A 24,279-nucleotide genomic window follows, 5' to 3' on the forward strand; every position below is an offset into this window, starting at 1 on the left:
ATACTGTCGAATACTAGAACCCAAATTACAATGTGCTTCAATGCCCAACAGAGGATAGGTAGGCTGAATTAAACAAACACCAGGCTGGTTGTTCCCTTTCAGCTGCAACACGTATTTCAGTACATGTGCAGTGATGATACTATTAGGAATTGGAATAGTTGTCGAGTCATACGACTAATTAGTAGCTTTATGACTGATAAGTGAAAGAAAATGTTATATAACTTACTGAATTGCTTTATATAATCCCACAACCCCAACGGCTGTTTGCAGGAAGAGCAGCAATAGGCCTAACCACAATGATGAGAAAATCCCCTCTAATTTTAATAATAAGAAGGAAGATTTTCATAAATGGTAGTAAAAGATCCCCACATTTTTAGCAGAATGATGTAGATATACAAAAGTCTGTTTTGTCCTAAGAATTACTTATAAGAGCTGGTAATACGACCACAGTCAAATGAGGAAATACTTTCATGGGTCTCTAGAGTCTCGATGATGTAAAATTTCCATGTGAATCCTTTATTTGCAATATTTCCTGGTGGGCCCCTAATTAATTCTTTCTAGAACCAGAATGTAAGAGAAATAATTTGAGCAATAAACAATTACCTTTACAAAATAAAAGGGAATTTCAGAATCTTAACTTTACAGACAGGACAGCTAATACCCGCTATTTCACTGCTCAGGACAGTGGGACTGAAATAGTTCCAAAGGAAACCTCAAAAAGTATCAGTCCCTGAAACCTGAGGTGTCTGATCTCAAGACAATATCACAAATGTCCTGTCTTTTGGCATTTGAGCAATTAGGGCTGTTGGAGTCTGGGAGGAAGAGAGACCTTTCTCTGGAGAGGGTGGCCCTGAGATTGAGCCATTAGTATGTTTATATCTTCTCCGCCAGAGCTTTCTCCAGACACAGTGGGCTCAGGGGAGCTTTTCCCACTGATGTTGCAGGGCTTTGGGCTGTGAATTTACTCGGCATCTGCTCTCTGGCAGACAGAACAGTCTTTGGGCAAAAGTTCAGGCAAGTTCCTACATGATTGAATTGCATCCAGCTCTTAAAAAAGCTTTTAAAAAAGCTTTTAAAAGAGAGAAAAGCAAATGGCCAAATCTAGAGAATGAAAGCTACTAAATAGCTGGATGAAATCACGGGGCAAACAGACATTTTCTTTCATGGAAGTAGTGGTATGGCTTTGCAGACACGAACATCCTTCTTTGCTGAAGACAATGAACAAAGAGTCACCAAGATCCAGCAACACCGAGCGCTTACACAGACTTTCAGGTCAGCCACCCTCTAGCAACCACTCCATACAGTCTTAAACCAAACTGTGTGCTTGGGCACAGAATAATAATGCAATAATTGGAACTGCAGCAACTGCAATGTTACTGTTCAACAGAGGAGCAGCTTCTAATAGTGTTCTGTAACTCAGTGGGGTGAAATGTCTGGTTTACGACTGCAGGAAAAACATGTGGAGTAGCAGAAGGCTACACTGCATGAAGGCAAACCATTCTCTGAGGTGCTGTGTGGGCTCACCTCATATTGCTTGCTGTCACTGCAACCAGTTCATTGTTGAGCTGGATATGTAGCAACTTTCTAATGCCGCTGTGTTTTCTTTGATTTGGACTTGAGCAATTACCTCAAGTTTAAAGCAGATTGCTGTTCATGAAAGGTCATCTTCTCTAAGTACAGCATCTCAATGTCTTTAAAGAGACTTGAGATGTATAGGACCAAGAAGAATTGAATAGAAACAGCCACCAACATAAAAGCCAAAAACCGGGAGGATGTAAGAGCATCTGGGCATGGAGAAAACAATAACATCAAATGGAAAGACAGTTTATGCTGGGTGTCCCTGAACCTTAAATAGGAATCCCCCTGGAGGGTTAAGGAGAGAGCTTGGAAGGATTTTATCAACAGATCTAACCCCCATATTCCTCTCAGTTAAACTTCCCTGTAGGAAAGACTTTGTTCTCATGAGAGCATCCAGAAATGAACTCAGTAAAGAAGGGCTGGATTTCAAAGATCCTCAACTGCAAACAGTCTCGGCACATTTGTATTACTGGGTGATACAAATGAGCCACAGAAAACTTGGCCTTGACCTCCCCAGTAACAATTCAGTACCCTGTGTGGCCTGGACAAAAGAAAGGAAAGGTTTTATAGGCCATGACACTTCTACAGACTCCTAAAAGCTTCTCAATATTGAAGAGTTTTAAGTTTCTTTGCCTTGATGAGACAACACAATGCATACAATTATAACACTGTAATTACTAGTACTACTGTCTATTGTAAGTAGGTATTACGCATACTCATAGGCAGCATAAGGAACATGAATGTTCTTTGACTTAACATTCTTCCCCTTTCTGCTCTGAAAACTTTTTTCATAGATCGTATCAGACAGTTATCCATTCCACTTGATGTCATTTATGAAGGTGGAGGAGACCCTGATTCCAAGTTAAGTTTGAGCTTGTTTTTCCAGGGAAGCCCCACATTCCCAGAAGCAGGCCTGCTTTGTCTTACAATCTTTACCTTGCATTATAAAATAAATGGCAGGATGACGGAGAGCTGCCTTTCTAGGTCAAACAATTGTAGAGAAGTCAGGGAGAGGCTGGAGGGGAAATGCCTGTTCAACCAAAAAAGTACACTAATGATTTCTAAAATGTCTTAATTGCTTCAGCACAATCTCCAGTATCCCTTTCATCCCTCACACAGGACAAATAACTCAGTCTAATATTTCAGAATTAGCAACTTGCTGAAGTAACCAGACTATAATCTTCCTAGTCATGGGTTAGGATTTTTGAGGTCTCATCAGCACACCACAGCTTCTTTCTTTAAGTGTTTTGTGTAACTGCAGGCTTATCTTCAAAGAGCAGATGTATGAACTATCATTTTTGATTAAAGCCATCCAGTTGGAATAAATAAAAAAAAAATCATCTGTTCACTGCAGTTAGAATCATCTATTTTAAATGCATTTCCATATTCCCTTAGCTGTCCAACCCTTTTTTTCCCTACTTTCCCTTCTTTTTGCAGCTTGGAGTCCTGCCACATTTATATTTTGTACTAACTACTCAGGGTCCTAATTAGCAGAAATGGGAAGTCAGCAGGGTACCAGCCAGCAAGGGAGGGGTTTTTCTTCATTGGGAAGATGTGCAGCATGTGGCATGGATCAAAATCTTTGTATCCCATGCAGAGAACAGCGTGATGTGAATTGCAGAGCAAGGTAAATGGGAGAATCTGGGTATCTTGGAAATCTGTGAATTGACAAAAGGTACCAATTCATGTATTTTAGCTACAGGCAAAATGAAGGGGGTTTTGCCAGCAGTAAGGCAAATTAATCCAAAATTTAGTATTTGAGCATGTGACATATTCAGAACTACTCTGCAGCCCACAGCTGCTCTGCACAACCCAGTCCCATTGACATCTAGGGCTAGATAAAAACAAGAGATTTGGATGCCACAACAGGTATCACAGAGTCTCACTTTAGCTGCCTGGCCCCCACAAGAACTCCAGAATTTTCCAGAACATGGAGCTTGCCTTCAGAACACAGGGGGAGCTAAATGTCTCAGCTAAGGTCCAAAATTACCAAGAAGGGAGCTCATTTGGCAGTAGTGTTAGTCACCAGCAAATGACAAGGAGAGATGTATCTTCTTTACAGAGTGTGCAATAGGGGACACTTCTGGTCCTTCATCAGGTTATACTGGGATATTTTCGCAGGACTAGAAGCATGTGGATTACTATGATGGAGCTGTGTCCAACAAGAGTCAGAGATGACAGAGATGAGTGAGATTCAAAGGCAGAAGGAAAAAACCCAAACAAAACAACAAAACCAAAAAACATCAGAAAATTATAGAGACCTAGAGCCAAGCCATGGCGAGCCATGCCTAAGAAAAAGCTAGGAGAGGACCAAAGAATGTACAAAGAACAGAGAAATAGTTCTCCATTTCCTGATTCAAACCTTTGTGCTCATTTTCAGCACATTGATTTTTGCAGCCCACACCTACCAACTGCACAAGCAGCAGTGGGTTGTAGATGGCAAAGCTGTTGATTTGCATGTGTCCAGGCATTCCCTGTGTTATTCACTGCTTAACCCTGGCATTTGTAAAAATATAGACAGGAAAGAAAATCTAGAGAAAATCACCTGCCCTTCATGGGTAGAATCTTGCTAATGCAGTGCTCTATGTGTTACTGACTAGTCTGTCTGTCCCTCTCTGAACAGAAATATAGCAGTAACAAAAGATGAAACCAGGAAAGTAAGAACTTGAAAGAACATGTGGGTTGCAAGGTCAGATTGATCTGAGGAATGATCTGTCTTTTCTTCTCGCCTTTGAAATATATATCTACTGAAGCTGTGATTCCTTTCAACAGACACTCAGAATAGCAAGGAGGATTTCAGTTCTGCAGTGGGCAGGAAATCCTCTCGAGAGCAGACATAATTTTAGATACACATTGAACTGCAATGGACAATGCCAAGGACAGGTGCGTTTTTCATGTTTTTTAATACATATAAATAGATCTATAAATTTGCTTTTTTGTAACTAGTCTGATGGTTCAAAGTCTGTTCTGCTACCAGAATTTGATTTATTTCTGTCTTCTGCTAGTTTGTTATTCTTCACATCTGCATAGAACATAACACTCTTACAATCTTCATTCTTAAAGAGGCAGCATGCTGTTTGGGCAGAGAAAATAAACCAGCTGCTCAGACCCTGCCCAGCTCCTGAAGGTTGCTCAGAAGGCTGCTGCTTCCTCCTGTTGAGGTTTAAGGCCAGAAGGGACACAGTGAGTCTGACTGCATTGCACAAGCCACAGCATTTCACCAAGTGCTTTCTGCAGCACGGAAGGCTTAAGCTGTGCTTTCAGTAGAGCTTCTGGTCTTGCAGTAATTTCCAGAGAGAGGTTATGGCAGTGGATAATTGCCTTCATTGTATATGTGTAGATGCTGATTTTCACAGCTGGGCATGGACAGTGAAGAGCTGTTTTTTCAATAGTTTAAGTGAAAGCTATTTGTCAAAACACCCAGACTCAGTGCAAAACTGAGTGGCTTTTACCGCTGGTCAGACTGATGGCTTTGGTGCAATTTGCTTGTACACTGTCAAAGGGAAATACGATCCTTGGAATTACAAGTATGTTGAGCACTGCTCACTAATGAAACATGAGCTATGGTAATGGTTGGTAATGATAATTCTTATTATGCTAACTGTACATCCAGTATTAAAATCTTATCTAAGCACTGGAAGGCACTAAAAGGTGTCAGACTTCTAGGGGTTGAGGTTTTATCTGTGGTGAAGTCTGGTTTTACTGTAGATGCAAGAGGAAAAGAAAGAGAAGACAGGATAGACAGGATTCTGCTGACAATAAACAGTAAAAACGGAGAAATTTTTTTGCTTTCCCTTTTGAACAGTTTTGGGTCTGCTTTAAATTCTCTCACTCTCACTTTTCTCTTTTTTGCTGTTTAACTTCAGAGTTTATGAAGTGACAGAGGTTTCCTTGGTCTTTTGCCATCACAAAAATATTGGATCTGTTTTGAAATGTACAGAGTGGTATAGAAAAGAGAAAGGAATAACAAAATACCCCACACTCGCTCTTCCTTTCTGTTTAGGGACAAAAACCAGTGAGAAGACAGAAGTAAAAATTCAAATCAGAAAAAAATATCAAAACCTCGAGATTACAAAATTTGAAGAAAACCTTAAAAATTAAAGAATTAAAGAGGAGACTTCACAGTTTTGAAGACAAGGCCCTTTTTCCAGTTTCATTTGAAAAGCTGCCACAAGTACTATTCCATCTTTGATTCAGGAGGACACAACACCAGGAGGCAGGAGTTCACACTCTGTTCCAGTTACAGAGTGCAGAAGAGGGGAGAATCAGTCATGTGGGTCACAACTATGAAAGGAACAAATTAATGAATCTTCAGAAGCCACAAGGTTTTAATTAAAAATTCCAAATTAAATTAAAGCCAAGATTTATCTACCTGAAACACAGACAATACTACTCAGTAGCAAGGATTTATTTGACCCAGTTGTACTAGGTTTGCCTCATTCACTTCTCTCTGGTGTTGTGCTAGCAAGATATTGTTATCCCCATCAAGTTACACATGATGAGTGTGGTGATGCAACACTCCTTTATATCTGCTGTATGTACATTCGGTACCACCAACCATGTTGGGCTGCAAAAATAATAATATAGGTACCTAAAAAGAACAGATTCTGTGGTCCCTTTATTACTATCTTCACAGTGACTCTGGAACAGAGTAAAAAGAGTGGGTTATAAAGATTTCTCTAATTAGAGGCATGAATATTCTGATCAGTTCAGAGCTGTTAGGCAGTTGTTTTTATCTGCTTAGTGGAATGCAGTTCACAGTACTGAATAATCTCAGCCACCCTCCCTGTTTCTGAGCACTTTGTAGGAGGTTAGATACTATTAGGCTGTCATTACTCTGCATTACAGCAAAGCTGAAATCTCTTGTGAGTTTCTTCATGGAAAAGTTAGTCTGTGGCAGGAGAAACATCTTTGGCAGTGTAGGATTATGCCATGAATGACTGAAGAGCTACACAGAGTGAAGAAAGACAAGGCCAAATAAAGAGAGCTTGCAAACTGCACTCTCCTCTGAGTTATGGACTTGAGTATTAAAGCTGGCCACTAGAGAAGCGTTGCGGGCAGTGACAATAACGGCAATGCTCCAGGACTCCTGCAAGGCCAACCATGGGCCAGATGGAACTTCTCAGAGGAAGTAAAATATTTGCCTCAGTGCAATAGGTGTGGCTTTGACCAGATGGTGGGTTAGAAGAATCTGCTACAGATCAGCAACTCCAGCGTACACTGGCTCTCTTGGAATAATTCCCCCAAGATGCCTGTTTCTTCCACAGGTGCTTTACTCTGGAAGAGACTTCCCAGTGCTGTTCCTGAGCAAGCAGAGTTAGTTCAGTTCATGTCCCTCTGTAGGCAAACTGCATAGCTGATCTCACCCAAGGGCCTTTGTCTGCTTCCCCAAGGTATGAGTAATTTTTATCAGCATTGATGTACTTGATGTACTTTAATCTTGCAGCAGGGAGACAGGACCCTTCACTGTTATTTGCAATGGAATGTCAAGGGCTATGGGACAAGGTGGCCAAAGTAACGGCTGACTCTGGAAGTTATTGTTCTCCTTATCCATTGTGTGGGTAACTATTGTACTTACTGTTGTACCAAAAGGTTAGAACTAGAATTATCTGTATATTTTAACTGTGTACCTTAAGGAGCTATCTAATTAGCCCAACACAAAGTTAGCACATTAACTACACTTCTGCAGACTGAGAGTATTTATTACTGAGAGAACTCCTACCAGAAACCCTGGAATTTTTACAATACATTTTTGTCCATACTTTTTGGAGCAATAATAATGTAATACCACACTCCCTCCCCAAATAGCTGCAGGGTCCCTTTTAATGAATAGGAACAAACAAACTATCCAGCTAAGCCCAGAAACATGACCCCTATCAAAAGCAGAATCAAACAATACCCTGAAACAATCTACATATACAAAGAACAAACTTTTCTTGTTCTTCCAAAGATCAACTCAGCAGGTATTTGGCATTCAAAAAATCCTACAACAACAGAAATGATCTGTGTGGAAAAGGTTTTCTTTAGCATTATTGTTGCAATTATTTGGAAAAGGGGGGGGCGGGAGGGAAGGAAAAGGTTTAGAAAACAATTCTGGAATATTAAACTCGGCAGCATTGTGTCCAGCCAGTGCTCCTGTGCTCTCATTCACTGACAGTTTATAAAGCCTGATGTTTTTAATGTAGAAATTTTTTCAGATCTCCTGGCCATCCACTACCAGCTCCTGTCATCATTTACTGCGCAGTCAACAGTGGCATTTTCCATTTCTCAACAAAACAGTATCTGATGACCCCAGCACTGTACCAGTGGAAGAAACTTACCCTGAGCTCAAAAGGAAAGGACACAGCCATACATAAACGGTGGGCCCAGGGGGAGACACTGAGATGCTTAGTTGCCCCACACTGAGTACCATTGGTTTGTCATCCTTCTATCAAGACCAGACAGTGAAATAACTTGGAAAATCCCTCCACCTCCCTTGGGGTCAGGCAGGACCTTTCCACTGGTCCACTGTGGGAGTTTCATGGGAATGAAGACTGGAAAGAAAACAGAGCACTTGGCAACAAGGTGTTCAAGTGATGCTCTCCTTCATCCCCCACTGCCTCACAGACTGCCAGGGTCCAAGTGGCACAGCCCTGCACCACTCCAGCCATCAGATTGCCACATTATCCCAGGGCAGCTGGGGAGAGGCAGCTCGCCATGCTTTGCCTAAATACAACACTTCCATCAAAGCTTGTGAAAGCAAGCAGTCCCTCTGGGCTGCCCTTCTCTCCAAGTAAAACTGAAATTACCTCTTTATAGACTCCGAGTGCCCTTTGGCAGGGATTGTCTCACCTAAGTGTGCAGCACAGAGTGCTCTGATCTTCTTTAGGATACCAATGTACCACTACAAGTCAAGAAATGCCGCATGTGCATGACAGAATTTATAGATCCCAGTGCTGATTTAGTGGTTATGACCTTTAGGGTTTATTAGCACATTGAGCTCTGAGTACTGGCTACTGCTCTGGGAAAGTGACTTCCCTTTCTAGTCACCTATATTTTTAGCTCATATTCAGAAGCATTAAAACTAGTGGAAGCAGAGGCCAACCCATCAAAGCTCTATGTTAGGAGACTGGAAGAGTACAAAGAAATCAGCACTGAACCTTGAAAGTAATACAGATTGTTTGCGCAGGCTACCCAAGATGGTGTCTCCTAAGTGCTCCTGGTGCAAAGTGTGACGTTCCTTAGACAGTATTATGGGATGAGATGGGAAGGCAATAAAAATATTAAATAACCTGCTAATCCCTCTCAGAGCTGAAGTTTTAAAGCAAAATGCAGTCTCCACATCAGTAGTTTCAACAGAAGGATTTGGATTTGCTCTTTTATTTTTTTATTTTCACTAGGAGACCTGAAAGGACACTGCTTATCTTAGCTCAGATCCAAATGACCCCAGCACTTCCTCTGAGTGACCCTTTCTCTGTACATGGGTAGCATTACAGCAGTCTGTCATGAAGCAACTGCTACCATTCCATTCACCGCTTTGATCCATCAGAGCTTGGGGGTTTTAATTCTGTTGCGAAGCCTGTATTGCTCATGGGTGCTCCAGAAAGAGAATGAGTAATAGGGTGAATGTGTGTTGGCTTGAGTTGGGTGGCTTACTCTATAGAGGAATTACTGATTTGAAACGAGTCCAAATATGAGTCATCCTGCAGAAGTGTTACATGGAGATTCTTATTTGCAATCTTGCAAAGTGCTGAGGGCCCTGGAGTGTTGCAAATAGAACTGGAGCACGTTCAGTGTGCAGCGTTCTGACGAGGAACCGCTTGGGGTTTGTACAGATGCTGAGGGCACCCGACCCCTGCCTCAGCAGCCGGGAACACGGCCGGGCCGCAGGCGGCGGGCAGGGGAGCACAGCCGCCTCCTGCCAGCGCGGCCCACAGCAGCGAGCCGGCAATCACCGCAGGGGCTGGCGGCGCGGAGCTGCGGGACTGCCGCAGAGGTCTGGTGCAAGGTCAGCCTTAGTCTACAGCGGTAACTGAAGAGTGGTAATAAGAGGTAATCACTTAAGATGAGTGATTTTATTGTTCACCGCCTGCCTTTGTGTCAAGGAAACCGCTCAGCCACTGGTCACACACACACCGCCTGCTACAGCCCTGCCTGAGGACCAGAAGCATCCTCTGCTTTTGGAGCTAACACGGCAGAGCAAGCTGGTGGCGGCCATGTGCTGACAGGGGTTGGGACACCAAGCTGAACAGGGCAATACAAGATTTTACATGGGCCAGACTAGGTAATCCATCAGTCACACAGATAATGGTCCTGATCTGATCTACAGCCACCAACCAGGGAAACAGAGGGGGCTTAAAACTATTTTACATCACATTTGAACTCAGCTTTGCCTTCTCTGCGTTTCAGCAGCCTGGGCTGCGTTTCTTGGCGTTGTGACTCTGAGGCATACTGTCCAAACCCTCCATCTGAACACTTGCTGTGGGGAGGAGACGGAGCAGCATGCATTTGTCTGGCTTGAGGCTGATTATTGAAACACAGAGGCCTGCAGTTCCTGAAGACTCAAGGGGAGAGAGTAAATAATTTTTCCTGGCAGATTTTCTTTCCCTTCTGAGCCTCCTAATCATTTCTCTGCCTTGGCTGCTGTTAGACTCAAATGGATTAGGCTGTGGGAAAGAGTAGCTACAGCAAAGAAATGCGCATGAGGGATCTTGCTTTGATATCTGCAGGTAATGCATTTTCTGATTATTGCTGCAGTACTGCATAGGCTGATGTTCCTTTACAGACAGATGCAAAGACTGCTCTGGATGTTGGAAACACTCAGCATCTGCTTCAGTTCTGGAAGGACAGAGGGTTTTTTCTTTTTTTCTTAGTTACCAGAGCAGGCTACTAAGCATACGTCTTTTTCCTACTAAAGTGAGGAGGTTTTGTGTTCCAGTGCCCAACTGTCCAGTGTGATTAGAACTGCCAAAAACAATAACCCAGGAAATTTCATTTTCCACAACATTTTAGCACTGGCTGACTCGGTGGAATCCCAGCAGTGAGCTGTGAGCAATGATATATGAAGTGAAAAATGTTTGCCCTCCCTCCCAAGCCTCTCTGCACACTGCATAGCCTTCCTGCTCACAATCCATGCTGAGCTCATGGGCTGTGCCGGCAGGCTGAGTTCCAAAGTAGATGCTGGCTGCATGTTTGCCAGGTGGGTTTGATACCACTGTGACCAGATAGATTGCAAATGACTATCTCAGAAGAAGTTCTCCCTATTGCCAGCCTTACTTTCAGATTAGAACTCCCCATGAGATAATACAAAAAGACTGGCTTGAGGCCCAGGGTTCAGGATAACTTGCCTTAAATTTGTGTTTGCTTAGTCCATGTTATAAATGAATAGCTTTGTATCTAGTCACAGCATATCATATTATGTAAAGCAACCCTGGAAAAGGCCTCAAATGCCATATTCCAAGGGAAGTAGATGGACTATAACGAAGTTTGTCTGGCAATTGGAAAGCTTGTGAGTAATGTGAAAGTACTTGGAACAGGGAATAGTGTGGCTTACTGTAGTACGGATATGTACTAAGTGGTCCTTCTGAAAGCTGTTCATGTGGAACAAATGAAGCAGTGCAGCAGGTAGGCAGGTAGAGTTTGTAATAAGCCATAGCAGGCTTCCTTCAATGGCTTTTACAGCTTTTCACTACTCAGATGCCATTTCTGCATTCAGAGGTTAGGATATAATGGGATGTGCAGATGCATAGATATTTTCCCTTCTTTTGCCTGACTGATTTGAAGAATAGGAACCACAGGCTCTGTGCCACAAACAGGAAAGGCAATTCTTCAAGCTTTCATGAGAAGTTGTTTAAATTATTAGTTTCAGCAGTAAAATGTTAGGTATATTTATTTTTACAGAAGAAAAAGTTGGGCATAAACTCTAACAACTATACAGACTCTGGAAAGGTTTTCAGGTTTTTTCCCCCTTTTTCTGGCATGGCAATAATATTTCCCAAGTATGCAGTGGGTTTATTTTTTACTCTTAAAATCACACAAAAAGGTCACCAATTAAACTATCCTCCCCATATGGAATTAAGCAGAAGTAGATCAGTAGTTAAAATAGATATTCTCATGGGGGTCTTCTCTAGATCTTTATGTTTTATTACTTTAGCATTTGAAGTCTACTCTGAGTATCCAGTTTAGCTGAAAAGAAGTCACAGACCTAATGTTTTTTCAAATTTGTCTGTGCTTTTTATTTTGCGTCTTTCAGGACACCACAATCCTGTTTATTCAAAGGTCACTGTGCTGAAAGCAATATCTGCAGATTACAAGAAATACCAAAGACAGTCACAGAGGGTAGAAAAATATGAGTCCCATAACCCTTCACCTCTATTCCTTTTTGGTCTGTCTATTGGTTTTACAGATGAAAACAAAGGAAATTCTATTGTCTTGAGTTTGCCTGTGCAAAATAAATCAGATTTAATTCTTGGTTCCCTCTTCCTCTCAAAAGAGCACACTAGATTCTGCAGCAGCAAAAAGGCTTTGGTTCTGTTAACCCTTCCATGGCTCATGCATGCTCAGCGACCTCAGTCTCCATAAAAATCCATAGAAGTCACGTAAAAATTTCCAATATTGACACATCTTACATGAAAGCCAGTTAGCACTGTAGGTCTTCCAATGGTAGACTAAAGAAGTAAACTTATACCCTCTCAAATGTTTTGATTAGACCATAACGCGAAATATGCTTTGAATATAAGAAAATCACTGGTCTATTAAAAAACTCTTCCAAGATATGTTCGTCAATTGCAACCACTAAACACTTGTGTACATGGCTGGAACAGGAAACCTGAGTCTCCAGACTCACAGCTTCTGCTGCTTGAGGCTATTCCCGGTAGCACCTAATGTCAAAATGACATGACTATACTAGGCCACACGAATTAGCCAACGTGGCCTCTTGCAGGCATCAATTCTGTTTTGGAGAAGTATTATCTATAGCATGATAATGACTCGATGACTGCTAGCAGCTGACATATTGCTGTGTAAAGAGGTACCACTGAAATCAAACAGGTCAACAGTACACAAGATGTCAGCATCAAGCTACCTTCTTCATGATTTGCCTCTGACTCTTGTAAGAGGTTTCAGGAATAGGGCAAATGCAGAGGTCATCCAACCATGGACTGGCTGTGAAGGTTCTTGATCTCCCTTGGGTTCACATGCCTCCCCATCATGTTGTATATACAGATACAGATATATACATGTTGAACATATATATGTGTATATATATGTATATTTGTAACATCTTTTCTGGGATTGTTCTCTTTTACAGTCTGCAGTGTTATGTAATGCTCTTGGATCAGATTCACACTGAAAATAAATGTCTCCTGTAAAGAAAGCTGTCTATCCCTTCAGAGAGAGTAGTGTGGATTTACAGACTGAGCACGCTAGTAAACTTTTTCCATTTGTTACACCAATGAAAATGTCTCAAGAGAAGCAGAGTTTAGGCAAGCAGTGAACTTGAAAAGCAGAGCACAGGAAGCTGACATGTGCAGCAAATTCAGCTTGCGGAAACTAGACATTAATATTTTAAGACTGGAATCTGGGGCCCACAGCTGATAATGTAGAATTCGATACTTTTGGTAACCTGCAAATTTCCAGTGGAAGCCAGAATCTCATATATGGAATTTAAGCAGAACATAAGCCATTTTACTGACAAGAAACATACCCATGTTGACCATAACCAGCATCAGTCTCCTGAGGTAACTTTTTTTTGGGTGTATCTGTTCACAATCTCCTCTGAGGCCTTCAGACAAATCAGAATGCCCTTTGAGCACTTGCCATCAGCAGCAGGCCTCCAGACAGGCTCACCCTGCTCAGAGTGATCACTGCAGAGGAAGGTGGCCCACTTTCTCTCTAACCAAGCGCTGATCTGAAACAGTTCTGTTCCAGACAGGCCTACAGAAAAATCCCCAGTGCAAACTGCTTTTTAACCCTTTGCAAAAGGAGAACAATACTGATTTTCCAGGAAAGCGTCTGTTTTCCTTAAACATTGTTGTTACTTCATCACAAAACAATCAAGGTCCAAAAAAAAGACTTATTTTGCACTGTCAATTTTCCAGCCAAAACAGTTAATAAAGTTTGGCAGGTTTTGACCTTGCAAGAAAAGTCTTGGTTTTCCATGTAAAGGAAACTTTTCCCAGGTGTTGTTAAATTCAACAGTTAAGCAGCAAATAAATTCAGCTGCAAAAGGGCGACTAGGGAAAATGTGAGCCTACTGCTGGCTGGGGCAGGGGACCTTCTGTGCGTCTGTCTTCAGTGGTAAGATTTGTCTTGAGGAATCCCAGGCTAATGGGAAAATCCCAAGCAAGGAAGACTTACCCTGGGTGGAGGAGGATTAGGTTAGGGAACATTTGAACAAACAGGGAACCCAATAACATGCACCAATGAAAGCTGAGGGAGCTGACTGATGTCCTCGCAAGGCTACTCACAATTATGTTTGAAAGGTGATGGCAATTTGGAGAGATTATTCAGGACTGGGTGAAATCAAAATCAAAATCTCAACCCAAGAGATCCTGGGAACTACAAGCCTCATCTTGATCCCTGAAAAATGATGGAGCAAATAATCCTGGAAACTATTTCCAAGCAGATGAAGGACAAGCAGGTGATTAGGGATAGCCAGCATAGATTTATGAAGTGGCAGTCATGCCTGACAAACCTAATAACCTTCTGTGATGAGGTGATGGGCTTGGTAAATGAGGGGAGAGCAGTGGATGTTGTTTATCTCAACTGTATTAAGGCTTTCAGTGCTGTCTCCAATAACATCCTCATGGGGAAACTGATGAAATACAGGAGATACATATAGATCTGTAGATAATAGATATATATGCACACACACACATACAGGAGCGAGAGAGATGAGAAGGTCATGAAGAGAAAGGACTCATGCTGTTTCGCAATACTAGTCCCACGCCTTTTTTAATGGCTCAAAGAGGATATGAAAATCTTGTAAAACACTTGCATGGGGCAAGTAAAATGTTGACGTAGCTGAACCAAAATTACCACTTGTTATTGTTTCCTTCATCATTGTTACCATCATAATAAAAGGAAGAGGATTAGGCAGGGAATCTAACATGGCAGCATGGACGGTCATGTAACATCCAGCATTTCAGATGACAAAGGCACATGCTGCTTCTCCAGACTGATGTTAGCCTGCAAGTGCATTTTTCTCTTGCCTCTCTGCCTCCAAATAGTAAAAGGCTTCCTAATCTAGCTAGCACAGGGAAGAGGAAGATGCATGAGGATGAACCTGACTTCAAAAGAAGCTGATGTCTATCTACCTGAGTGGAGGAGCAGCAGGTTGAAAATAACAAATGGTTCAGGACTGAGTGGGCCTGAATCCTGGAATAAGAAGTCCCAGGATCTTGCCAGGAATTAATACTGACAGCATTAGCTCCACAAGAAGATAGGGCATAGCCTCTCAAAAAGACATTACATTGCCTTTCAAATCCAGGGATCACCTTGCCTGGGCGCTGTTAAGAGAATGTAATTCTTGTTTGGGCTGCAGCTGCTGAAGGCATCATGCATAACATGTTGCTGCCTTGTATTCAGATGAAGGGAATCATTCTTCCCATTAGTATCTAGTGATTTTTGAGAAAAGAGTGAGAGCAGAGCTCTCTGCACCTTGGCAGCACAGCCACATTACTGGCTGCCACTTCACGGACCACCACGGTACAAAACTCCCCAGGATGCCCCAGGGTCAAGGACCTGCCTAACGGCCCACAACATACATTCTCTCTGGACCAAACTCTGAGGCCAGGCCACAAGAAGAGAATTGTACAGTAGTGTGCAAATACAGTTTGGGGTGGGCTAAGCACAGAGCTGCAAAGGCAAACAGATGCTAACACTTGCATTAACACTCCCCAGAGCACCCAGGCCTGCAGCTCCAGGGGATCTCCTCCCATGCTGCCCTTTGAAAGTGAGGCTTGTAACAGAAGAATTACAACAGTGTTTCAGCATTAAGAGTCATTAAAAATGAAAAAAGCCTGTCTACCTAATCACCAAAAATGCCAATTTGCAGAGCCTATTAAAGCTCTGTTTTAACGCAAACCTCTCCCATTTTCAGCTTGAGACTTACAAGAAGCTTTCTGCAGTTCTGTAATCCTGCCAAAACCCTGCCTTTCTTTCATTTGCTCTCTCCCTCCGCCTTTCTTCCTTTTCCCACCCACATATTATTTACTCAGAATACGACCTAATTACAGTTTGTGCTTATCTGAAGGACCTGCACTCCACTGCTGCAGCTAAGGGGGTAGGCTGAATTAGGATGCACAAAAGATCTTGCTAGAGAAAGAGGGAAAGAGTGATTGTTAGACTTGCTGGAGTCATAAGCAGAATCTATCAGGGCAAGGCAGTACCTCCTTGAGTCTTGGATCTAAACAGTTGTCATTGCAGGTCTGGAGTGTGGCTTATTGTTTTAGCCAAAGTCAGTTTCTCCTCTATTAAATACGGTTGTTTTTTTCCTGGCCTAATCCTACTCACGCTAAAGTAAGTGGTGATTTTGCTGGAAGCGATGCTGTGTCCTTTGTTGCTAACCATAATGACGGTGTTTGCTGTGCTTCAAGCCAAGATCCTAAAGAGACTCCAAGACATTTTTTTCCTCCCTGTAGTCTCACAGAACTAGTTTTACTTTTCTCTTTTTTTAAGACAATGTGAAAGAAACAAGCAAAGCACAGCATCAGAAAATGGATGAAGGAAAAAAAGTCCTGAATTTGAAAGAAATCTCTGTGAATCTCTGACAAGTATGAACAAAAGGGAGGAAATGGGAGGTTAAGAAGGACAGAGCATCTGCTCACATTGTGACTGCTGTCTCCTTCCAAAATGCAAGCTCTAGAAGGCCAGAGCTCCAGTTCTGACTGTGAATACCTTGGCTTGTATCTGATGCTCTTCCTGCACCCACTGCCTTCAGCTGGAATTTTGCCACTGACTTCCTTGGAAGTATCATCATGCATCAAAACCTGCATTGGTTTAGTCTTAACAATTAAGGATTGATAAAAATGATCCCTATTACCTCCTGGAGCAGGTGAACTGAGTAAAATATGAGTGCAATATACTGGCTAACATCTTTTCCAGCAGCTAAACGTCTTACGCCTTCACTTGGTAGTCAAGGCTTTCTGCTGTGGTAAGTCCTGGCCATCACCGAATCCTACAGCAGCTTGGTCAGCAGCTCTCAGGCATCCCTGCTAGGCAGGGAAATACCTTCATTTGCACAAGGACTCATTTGTCACAGGTCAAGCAGATACACACATGAATAACCAAGGAAGCATCTCCCATGTGCTGCATCTCCCCTCATACAGACCTCTGCACATCTGGGACAGGGTTATCATTACGTTTGAAATACTCCTCAGTGCTAGAATCCCAAATGCTTTTCACCTTATGGAGATTAAAGGAAATGTGAACTGCCCAGAGGAATTTCAATCTGGAGTCCTATGGTGCACCAGAAAGCTGACTGCAAAGAGCTGGAAAAAGTTAAAGAACAATTGGAGAGGATATAACTGAAATTCATCCCAACAGGAAAAAGGGCAACAGAGGCCAATGGGAATAAGTGAGGATGTGAAGATTAGCACCAGCAAAATGGAGAAGTCTTTCAAACAGAAACACTCTGGGAGGGAGGAAGACAGCTGAGAGCTGATCTAAAAACAAATCCAACAAAAAACAAACCAAGGCTGGAGCAAGTTAAAAGAATAGTTAGAAGAGGAAAAGAAATACAGACAAGCTAATAGCAGCCCTGCATTGTTCAAAAGCTCTCTTTTTTTGCTAGCAAAAGGTAAAAGAGAATGGTTTCTGCAAAAAATAGGGGAAGGGGTGAAAATTAGGAACCCCCAGGGGTGGGGAAGGGGTGAAAATTAGGAAAACCTGTATTTCCTTCAGAATCAAAGGGGACCCCTGTCAGCCTAAGTGGGAGTCACCTAAGGAGACCTCCAAAGACAGATCGCACCTTCACTTTGTTTCTGCCTTTACAAAGGAGGATTGATACACAGTGCTAATGCATTTCCCCTTGGAATGGCAGCAACACAGTTATAAAATGCACAGAACCACTGGCAGAGAGAAGAGACTGGGTTCACCATTAGCCCTAGTCTGTGAGCTCCAAATCCTCCTGCTTGACCATCAGAGCTGTTCCTGAAGATACGGGAAACATCTGCATGGTAGAGACAGTAGTTTACAGGGATATCCGCCTGGATGCAATTTGAGACATATTAAATGTTGTTTGTCAGGTTTAGTGTGACAGTCTAATCTATTATGTGAGTCAGTATAGCTTTACTGGTGAAAGATGACTTGGCTCTAGAAATCTTGGGAGCTTCCATCTACACAGCTGCCATGACAGAACGAGAGAAATGCAGTAGACAGGAAATAATAAGGACTCAATTCTGCCTTCACTTAATATTTATGCAGTTGAGCTGAAATCAGCAGGCTCACTTCTTTTGTCCTCATAAAATGTTTTTTTTTTTCCCCCAGCAGTCCTTCACTAGGCTTAAATGGAGTTACCTCTCATACCAATGGAAGTGAAAGGAGAATTTTGTTCACTGATCTGTTATGAACACGTAAACAAGAGAAGAATTTGGCTGGTGGCCTTTGTGTTACACTTTATTGGAAGGAGTCAGGTTGAAGAAAATAATTATGCTTTAGGGAGCTGAGCATTTCAGCACACAAATGTTGCCTAAGAAACTGAAATGAGCTGCACCCCAAAGCCTTTATGGCCAAAAGGAGCATCTCCCAGCTATCTTCTGTTAGTCACTCATAGCACTTGCACTGGTGCTTTAGAGGATCTTGAAGTCTGTGGGAAGTTTCCACTGCTATCATTATGGCTTGGATCCCTTCCAACAGACATCTCGTCTTTTACCTTTCCAGCTAGGTAAGCTCATGGAAAGGTTTGCATTCCAGAGATTTCATAAAGTTACACCACAAATCCTGAGATTATCTAATCTGTTATCAGAGACTGTTGAGGGGGTTGCAATGGTTTAAATATGGATATCAAATGTAAGATGTTCATATTTGCTGACAACACTAAAACTGTGGATACAGTTAAGAATGAAGACAGGGAAGAACCACAGCAGATATTCTGATCTCTAAGGAGAATGAGAAAACAGAAAGTGCTGCTTTCCTGGGACAATGACCTAAACCAGAAAGTATAAAATTATTAAATTAACTGGCTATACAACATGATGGCCAAGAAAGGAAGATTTAAATGGCTATAGCACAAACATTTTTGAAACTGTCCTGTATATGGCAGTTATAAAATTAAGAAAGAAGAAGGATGCAATAAGAATGAGACTTTAAAGGAAACAAGGGAATCATATTGTTGCCATATACAAGGCTCTGTTACATTATTCTGGAGAATGCCTGAGCCAAATTCAGTTCTATTTCTTTGTCCCCAGAAGCTCTCAGTACATTTAACAACTGCAGAATTTGTTGTGTTGGTAATTTTGGCATCTTGGGTTTCTTTTTCAGAGAAGTTATTCCAGCTCTGCAGAAGATGCCACATGAAGTAAGACAATCCCATGAATGAGTACTATTTCTTGTAAGAAAACCATTGATTGTGTAGGTAAGAATGTCTGCAATGGATCAGAGGCAGAACTAATTCCAAAGTGATTTCTTGAAACAAAAAAACTATTGAGGAAACAAAAATCATATAGCAAGCTGCAGATGCTCACAAAGCTCTTGCTTCTGTTGGCTTGTGTGAGACTGAGTCCTGGAAAAGTGAAGAAGTCTGCAGTAACATAGAAATGCGAAACTCACAGCAAGTTTTGCTGAAGTTTCTATTAAATCTGTTAGTTTACAGCACAGCAGGAACAAACACAACAGCACTCCCAGGAGGGTCTGCAGTGCGCAGTGGCATGCAGCAGTGTAAATCACAGACAGCACTGCCAGAGACAGCTCAACCATGACCATGTCAGCTCCAGACTGCAAAACCTCAGGAGTTCCTGCCTGGCTTCTGCAAAGGTGTAACAAGCCAATATAGATAGTTTTTTTTTAGTCTGTAATGAATAACCTGCATTTCATATTCATTACTTACAGGCATTCAAATTGCAACAAACCGTTCTGATGACAATTACAAGCGCTTCTTTATTTACAGGAAAATGGGTACATAGAGCATGTAGATAAAAGCCCAGCTCTGAACTGATATATATATATACATACATATATATATATATATATATATATATAAATCTAGCAATTATCTCTGGATTTGTTGAAAATTCACAAGCTATCCAGAACAACAGCAGTATATTGTTTATTAAGGTAAAAGAGGAATATATCTTCATCCTTCTGTTGTACTGGATTCATTTAGAGTTAAGTTCTCTGACTGCTGCTTGGTATGTAAAGCCATCCTTTGTGGAGGAGAGGTATATAAAGCCACAGAGCTTTACAGAAAGCAGATGCATGAGTAAAGCAAGAAGTAGAGGAGACAAGCATAAGCCAAAACTTTTGAAGGAATTTGCAAGGAAGGAGAAAGCACTCTGCCAGTTGCACAAAGGAAGATGGAAGGGAAGAATAAACGGGTGGGACTAAATCCAAAATTTTGCTGAGACTCCTGGAACACTGACTTCAGTGGCAAGAGAACACAGATGAGCCTTAACACTAGCAGTACAGTATCTAGTTAGAGCTGGTCTGTAAAGCTGTTTCTCCACTCACTCTCAGGCCTCGCTAAAGGCAAGATGTCTTCTAACAGAGAAAGGCAGTTCCCTGTCTTTGTACCTCCTAAGTCCTCAAAGCAGCACTAAAGTGACATATTATTCGGACTTTCTGCAGCCAGTCTGACTCTGCATAGTCATTGGTCCAGACTACAATGCAAATTCTCAAGCAGTAACAGTTTTCCATAGCAGGATTGTTCAAGCAGGACCCATTTGGATCAGAGCATGAGTCAGTTCAAGTTGGGATCTTCATGCTCTTTCAGAAAAAGAGGGCTTGTCCTCTACATAAAAATATTCAGTGGCTGGATACAGCCTCTCTGCACAGTGACAATCCAGTCAGATGTTTTCTGTGTGTTGTTATTTGTCATTTATAGAATACAGGAGGTGGTGGTGAAGGTCCTGGAAATGCTAGCACATGGAATCACTTCTTATGAGATGGATAAATAATTTTCAAAGCAACCAGTGTCCTTCCTCTTCTCTGCACCTTGGCTGGCAGTGCAGAGTGTTGTAAACAGAAAGAAAATACAGTGAACAGTATGACTTTCCTCAGGCTCGGGAAGGAAGCAGAAGGTGCTGAATTAAACAAACATCTGCCCTGGAAAATAGCAAACACTGTGTTTGTCTAGTAAACGGAGCAAACAGGACTTGGAAGTCAGAGAGAGGGGAGGATGAGGCAGAGGAAGCCAGCATGGCCATTTTGCCAAATGACTTTTTTCGTGCTCCAGCAGTCATTGTAGTAATTGTAAGGCTCTCTGGGGAACTGAGCAGCCTGAATCTTCATTGCTTTAGAGCTCTGCCAATAAGATATAAAAATTGCTAACACAGTGAAAACATTCATATGCAATGGAGTTTGTTTGTTTGGGGTCTTTCGAACGAGCAAAATGTCTGTTAAGCAGAAGAAAAATCCACTAGAGGCTCTTTCATCACACAGATTTCATGCTCACCAAAAGGGCCAAATTAACAATGGCAGGAACTGACGTCTGATGCTTATTCAAAAGGTGAGGCACAGACATTAACAGGTCATGTTTCCCTGTTAACATGTCTCAACCCTGCCAGGAATGGCAGCTTCTTGACCAGGTTAGTGACTCCTCATGGACCCACAGAAGCTTCCATAGTGACGATAAGAGTATCAGCAAATTAGCACGAGACTGTGAGGAACACCAAGAACACCCCACCATAACTGCAGTGTGTTCTAGATAACTTTCAGATTTACTGCAAGAAGCCTCCAGATCAGGGAGACCTGATTGCACATTTTATGTTCATGGAGGACACCCACTTCATGAAATTATACAACTGGAAGGTCTACCAAGGGCTACACTGCATGGCCTACTGCATCTGTAGCTACAACTCGCAAATTTGCAGCCATGTAAAAAGGGACAAGGTGGAAAGAGCAGTTGCTTACCCTCCACCCTGGAGAGGTTCCTTCTCCCTTGGCCACTGGCAGATACAGAGCAAGCACATAGTTCAGACTAAACCTTCATGCCCGCCCGTTCACCAGCCCTGTTAGACCTTATGCTGCACTCTTAGTAACAATCGTGTGTTCAGCAGGACAGGCTCTCAGCACTGCTGGAAGCCAAATTCCCCCAGCCATCTCTTTTTTTTCTTTTCCAAACCCACTTCCATACTAGGTCACAGCTTTTTCTTTTCTGTCTTCAACTTTCATGAGAATTTGTACCTTATTTTGTACTTAAGAACTCTAAATATGGATGTTTAAATCAGTTTTCAGCCCTGAACCTCAGCCCTCAATAAATGATGGCAAGCACTGAACATATGGCTCCCATGTGCAATGTTTTCTGCTCCCTGAAGAGCTCCATATAAGGTGTAGTTTGAGACAGTACATTCATTCAGTGGCAGCTAGAAGCAGCCACTGACCCCACAGACACGGCATGAAAGAAACTAAACTTGGAATTTCCTGCCTTTATTAAATTTCCCCCCTTTCTTTTATTTTTTTGCCTCACAATTATTTTTCCATCACTTTCATATTAGAGCATCATTTTTCCTTATGTTAAAAGCAAGAGTGGGCCTTCAACCATTGAGCTTGTTCTTGTCCTTCTTCAGCAGACAGGAATAGGTGCATTTTATTGAGATGGTGAAATCAGTTAACTATCAAAATGTGCATAAGTCTTTCCCAAACACTGGAAATGCTGATCACTGCCATAATCTTCAGCAGAAACTGACAATAACTCAACGACTATTTCCTTTGACTTTAATGACTACAATAGCTTTTGCAATCATTTTGTTGGTGTGCTTCAGTGATTTACATTTATGACATGCAGGGGTATATTTCTCGGCTCCCCTGTTTCAGGAAACCTCTGCAGGCACTGAGAGGAGAAAGGCATTTGCAGAGGGGAGGGAAAGAGGAAGCGCACAGGGAGCTGGTGGCTGGTTTCAGGTATTCCAGTCACACAGCCTTGGTAGAGCATACCCAGAGCATTGCAACAAAAGGAGAATTTCATTTTGTTTTTGAAATGCTGTTATTACATTCAGGAAATTTGCAAAGGCACCTTGACAGAAAATGATCAAATATCTGAACTTCCAGAGCAACAACATTTACTTAGTAAATGACATTTTAATGCAGAAAGTCAAATTTGCATTCTAATTAAAATTTTCTTTTAAAACATTTAGACTTTTTGGCCTTCCCACTTACCCACAGTGACAGAGATTAGAAGATTTTTTTTATGAAGTCCTGTCAAACAAAACACACTTGTGTAAAGTGCTACAGTACAAAGTAGCACTTTTAACCCATTTTCTAGTCATTCAGAATTTAGGCAGTGGAAGCATTTCCACATGCTTCTTGATCCCAGGAAGGAAGCTCATGGCAGAAAGAAGGGAATGATTGGGTTTTCTCCTTCGCTAAATTTATACATTGTGGGAAAACAGCTTCATGTACTGCATGCTGGGTAATAAAATAAAAAGACATTACACTTGTAAAACTACACTGGCTTTTTACTAAGAGATTTATAGAGGTGCTGCAAGTTAGAGTAACACTTCAGCTGTCTTCACCTTGTTTGACTTCCAGGAAGGGCTAGAGGGTGATATGGGTAAAGGAGGCAATAAATAGCCTTAAGATGGCAGAACGAGGATGTTAACATCAGACTGGAGGAGGGGAAACAGCTGAGCAGCTCTCTCAGCCCCTGCTCTTCACAAGAAGCCTGGGGCTTCCAGAGCAAGTCTCAGCCCCAGCTGTGAGGAGCTGCTACCATGCAGTGACTGTGGTCTGTGCTGCTTGCTACCTTGCCCACCGCCACCTACCCCTGAGCACTGAGCACGTGCACACAGCTCCGTCAGCGTGACAGGGCACTGTAGGTGAAGCAGGAGGAATGCAACCAGCCTGCAGCCTTGCTTTGAGGCTGCCTTTTTTCAAACATCAACCACAGAAGCAAAATTCCTCATAGTAATTTCCTGGCCAAGCAGCTCCTTACTGTGAAACGACCATTTCTGTATCTTTTAGTGGAAACAAAAATATTTCAGGAGGATCAAGACAAACTTGTTACACCATTTTTTCCAGTCTCCTCTTCGTATGTGCCTGTTACCAGTAATAACTTCCTAAGATGTGGCCTCCCCACAAACCACTAGGCTCACTACAAACAGGCAGGCAATTCTGCTAAGCCTTAAGTTGGTTTTTGCTCTTTTGTTAAGCCAAGAACTGAAGGCTTTGCTTCTGGTTTGCCTGACAGGTCAACTTCAGCACTCTTCAAAGGCTGTTTTCTTTGAATTTATATTTATTTCTCTGTGCGATCAGACTTGTCTATTCTCTGCTACACTGTGTGAGTAAAAGCACGTTTACACAAGGTACCCCACTGCTACAGGAAAAGGTTCTGAGGTAGGTGGTAGTGCCACCTGGTGCAGTGTGCCAGACAGAGCTACTACTGCTAGCTCAGGGCGTTCCCCAGAAGGAACATGACAGAGAGAGGGCCATGCCATGAGTCTGTATTGGTCCCCTGGCTGGTATCAGCTCCATCCTGAGAACTGGATGTGTCCACCTGGGCTCAGTCTTACAGTGCACAAAGGAGCTTTTCCTCCCCTAAACCACAAGCAGCTTAGAATGGTGTTTTCC

The sequence above is a fragment of the Pezoporus flaviventris genome, unplaced genomic scaffold, assembly GCF_033815535.1.
Source record: "Pezoporus flaviventris isolate CSIRO_AGI_PZ_B2104156 unplaced genomic scaffold, CSIRO_AGI_Pfla_v1 ptg000213l, whole genome shotgun sequence".
In the NCBI taxonomy this organism is placed as follows: Eukaryota; Metazoa; Chordata; class Aves; order Psittaciformes; family Psittacidae; genus Pezoporus; species Pezoporus flaviventris.